Below are 4,649 nucleotides of genomic sequence, written 5' to 3'. Positions count from 1 at the left end.
CTTCTTCACAGAAAATTTGGCAAGTCGTAACTTCCAATCTAGGAAGAATTTGCACATGCTCCAAAAGGAAAAAATGATCGCCTTTTTGAGCTCTATGCGCTTATCAAGTCAGAATAATTGTTAGCAATTAGACACTGCCATTGAAGCAAAACGAAACTCATGGTAAGACCTTTGCGACAAATGGGAAACCAACACATGCCAAAAGCAGAAGTGTATGAGAGATGATCGTAGCACAGAACATGGCATCCACACATAAAGCATTAAGGCACATGGAAGAACAAAGCATCATGCATCAAGCTACATCAAGCATAGAAGTGATCACCATCGACATCAAGCTTTAGAGTCACAGGCAAATCTTGCAAGTCAAATCATTTGCGCAAGGTGTCAAGAGAAATCTCTGTCATGTCCTCCTTGAAAACCAAGATCATCTTTTGTTGAACTTCAGAACCAAAAATAGTAATATTCCTACTCATCTTGTCAACTAAAGTGATCACAACAGAAGTAGGTGGAGCTGGAGGAGTAGAGAACATAGTAGAAGTGAAGGAGCATCTAAAGTGATCGTTGTAAGAAGGAGCTGGGGGAGCAGAGAACGCAGTAGAAGTGGGGCAGGAGCAAAATGTGTTGCAAGAAGAAGCTGGTAAAAGGAAGTGAAGCTTGCTATAGATAGGTCTCATGAAAAGCAACTGGCCAAAGGTAGCTCTCATGACACAAAAATGCCCATAACTCACCAACTCCATAGAATGATGTTAATCAGGATGACGGCCTTGAATAGTTACTCAGCCCACCATTCCATAAAAATAGCCTGACAACCACTGTTAGATATGCTCAAAGCCCCACCCTCCTGGTAACCACCAGTGGTCCAAGGTGCTCAAGTTGTAAGGCCCCCATATGAGGAGAAGCCATGTGTGAGCCCGGGACACTGGATGGTGGTGGATCCTGACTTGCATGTTAGATGAGGTCTATTAATGAGACTGTTGATGGTAGAAAGGTGATTGTGTGGGAGCCCCTTACTCTTGCTGGGCTCTGGTGGGGCCCCCTGGTGGGGGTTCGGGGGCATGAGAGCCCTTGAGGCGACGGTATAGGGAATATTCCCTGAATATTCCATGAATGACTAGTCAGTTTCACCAAGTAGGTTGACTAGTCGGCTTCACCGACTAGGTTGAGTGGTTGGTTCCACCGACTACGTTGATCTGACTACCACCCTCATAGCTATAAAGAGGCGACCTCCCCATTCCATTGTACCAGATCAAATCTTCCAGCCCAGCTAGTAGCTCTTCACCTAGTATCTGTCTAGATCACCATCTAAGTTCCACTATGGGATTGCACGGGTGGATGGAGCCATCATCTGTACTACATCAGTATTGAAGGAAAATTTTGTTCATCTCCAGTTTGCTGTGTACTCTCTATTCCTTGTTCAGTTTCTGTTCCGTTGCGCCGTGTAATTTAACAACCACGTCTCGAGAGGGAGGTATATTCCAACGTGCATGTTATAAGTTAAAAACCAAAGATCTTATAAGTTATAAAACAATGAGATAAAGAGGCTAATAAAATAATTTAAAACTAATAAGTTAATAATTTAAAAGCTAATAAGTCAATAAGTTAAAAGCTAATAAGTAAATAAGTTAATAAGTTAAAAGCTAATAACTTAATAATTTAAAAGCTAACAAGTTAAAAGTAAACAAGTTAAAAACTAATATTTTAGAAGCTAATAAATAAGTTAATAAGCTTTAATAAGTCAATAAGCTAATAAGTTGAAAGCAATTAAGGTAAAAGCTAATAAATAAGCTAAAAGCCAAGGTAAAAGCTAATAAGTTAATAATTTAAAAGCTAATAAATAAGTTAATCATCTTTAATTTATAACTTCAATAAATTATAACAAATATGTTAATAATAAAACATATTAAATAAGTTAACTAGTTAAATAAGATACTTGTTAATCAATAAAATGAGTTCAATAAGTTCAATAAGTTTAATAAGTTAAATAGGTCTAAAAGCTATAAAATTTATCATTATGAACTTTATAAAAAATAACTTTATAATTTTGAGATCGGATGTCAAATCAAACAATAAAGTATGCAAATCTGCCACTGTAAAGATTTCCCTCAAATGTCGGTTCTTTGATGGCTATATTGTGAAATGAATTTCAAAGCTGGTGGCATAGTGAGACTCCCCAAATAGTACATGCATAGGTTGAGGGGCCCTAACCCTGGAAACCCTAATCTCTCCACTACTTATTCTCCATCCTTTCTCATTTGCCATTTTCCACAACCTCCTCCACAAGTTTCCTCTCTGTTGCTGCTTCCTCTCTATTGCTGTGAAGATGTCTTCTTCCATGCCCAAAATTTCTTCCACGCCCAAGAGTTATACCAAAGCGACATGGAGGTAGGCTTCATCCCTTCTCTGGGTTCTTTCCTAGTTCTCGTTTCTTGCGAGGCATTTCAACCCCAGGAATCAACTCAACCAGAGGCTAAAATGCCCCATGTCTAGAGAAAAACCATGCTCTAGAGGCATTTCAGCCCCAGGCCTCAGTATAGCTAGGGACTAACTCTCACCTTAGCTGAGGCAAAAAAAAAGGCCCCCAGAGAGGGCATGTTGACGTGCCCTCTCTGGGGGGCCTTTTTTTTGCTTCAGTTAGTGTGATTTCAACCACTAGCTAAGCTGCTGCCTGGGGCTGAAATGCCTTAGGTAGAGGCGAAAAAAATGCCCCCAGAGAGGGCGCATCAACGCGACAACTATATGCAGCCTGAGGCATTTCATCCCCAGGCATTAGCTCAACCAAGCCTGGCTGAGAAAAAAAAAGCCCCTAGAGAGGGCATGTTAATGCGCCCTCTCTGGGGGCCTTTAAATGCCCCTAGTGAGGGCGTGTCAATGCACCCTCTCTGGGGGCATTTTTTTGCCTCTGCGTGAGGCATTTCAGCCCCACTCATCAACTTAACCTCTCTGGGGGCATTTTTTGGACCATAGCCAAGGTCATTTCAGCCACTATTTGAGATGATGCCTGGGACTGAAATCGACACGCCCTCTCTAGGGGCATTCTTTTTGCCTTTGCTTGAGGCATTTTAGCCCCATGCATCACCTCAGCCAGGTTCATAACTTTTTGAAGCTGAAGTTCATGAATCTTTGTTTGGTACAAGTTCATCTTCAAGTTCAACGATGCTTCATGCTTCATTTTGGTTTAAAAGATTGGAACTTTTTTGCATTACTATTTTAGTACCTACATTTATGTTTCAAGCTATTGTTTGTATTTTGTTTGTTTTACATTTTGTAAAATGTTGATCGATCGAATGCGGGTCCTAGCAAGCGTGCGAGGCGAGGAGGTAGAGGAAAGGGGAGAGGAAATGATGAGCCTCTTGAGGTCATTCCCCCCATTCCTGATGTTCATTCAATGGGAGTAGTGGATATGGGAGACATGAGCCAGGAGCTTGGAGAGGGCTTTGGAGCATGGCATGATCCTTACCATGCACCTGCTTTTGAAGAGTTACAGATTGTGCCATACATACTTCAGTAGGAGAGCATCCCTCCTGGAGGAGGGGATTCTATGTTTGATAATTCACTTTATGTGGATAGGGGGGAGGATATTATCCAAAAGATAAAAATATTTTCTTCTTTTCAGTGTCCTCTAGTTTCTTTGTGTAGGCTTATCCCTTATGCCAAGGTGAGAGGGCTAAGGGATGATGTGTTTGGGTTGAAAGCCGCCTTCGATAGAGAGGGTTATGCGTAGGAGAAGGGGGCTTTTATTTTTCCTCTTTGGACTTCTTGGAGAGTTGAATGCAACTTTGATGAGGCTATCATGCAAGAATGGGACCCTATATGGGTTTCCATTAATGTAGAGTTTGAGAGGCAGAGCTCGCTAAGCAGCCTGCATGGCAGGTTATGTCTAACAAAATGTTCTACATTTGGGAGGGCAACCACAAAACCGTTGCATGGCAAGCAACAATCAAAGAGTGGTTTTCACAGACGTGTGAGAAGCATTACAAAGTCCTCCACATGGTCATTGATCCTACACGTGTTACTGAGATTGCTCTGTTATCCACCTTGCAGAGATGAACTTGTAAGAATTTTTCTCCGTTTTTTTAGAAACATCATTTTCTTTACTAAATTAAGACAAAAGTGTTCCTTTTAGTAGAAAGAGTATTTGATGGTTGATTGCTTTTATTGTATACCTCTTCTTTGAGCATTCATAGCATGAATACACATGCATTCTTTGCTACCTCTTTGAGGGATGAGCTAGTGAATTGCAAAAACATTGTTCAGCCAATCATGAAGAGTACTTGAAGGATTTGCCAAATAGAGATAAGAGGATCAGTGCCAGCATTAGGCACAAATACACGAAGGGGAGTGAGCCATGGTATCCTCTTACGAGGAGATACCTTGGCAAGTTGGTTTATATGTATGTTCTTCTCTTTTATTATTTAGCAATTAAGTTGGTTTTGTTTGCAGGCTAACATTTAAAGAGTTTTGCTTCATGCTACTTGAAGGTTCAAATCTCTCAAGCGCTTGGAAAGAAGCTAGAGAAAGCCAAACATTCTATGTCAGAGGAGGATCTTGGTGTTAAAGCTAGAGATCAAGGAGGCTCAAAGCATACTGAGAATAAGACATGAGAGGGAGATAGAAAATGTATATCTTTTGCAATGTGTATTCAACAATAC

General features: G+C 40.8%; 1 pseudogene; it reads left to right on the top strand.

The window, feature by feature from the left end:
* Nucleotides 1-3,385: 3,385 nt before the first annotated feature.
* LOC147882710 (uncharacterized) lies at nt 3,386-4,445 on the top strand (annotated as a pseudogene).
* Nucleotides 4,446-4,649: the final 204 nt, after the last annotated feature.

This window comes from Dipteris shenzhenensis, chromosome 29, assembly GCF_047967505.1.
Source record: "Dipteris shenzhenensis isolate YYH24624 ecotype China chromosome 29, Dip_SZ_1.0, whole genome shotgun sequence".
Taxonomy (NCBI): Eukaryota; Viridiplantae; Streptophyta; class Polypodiopsida; order Gleicheniales; family Dipteridaceae; genus Dipteris; species Dipteris shenzhenensis.
This window is presented reverse-complemented; position numbering and strand designations above follow the sequence as displayed.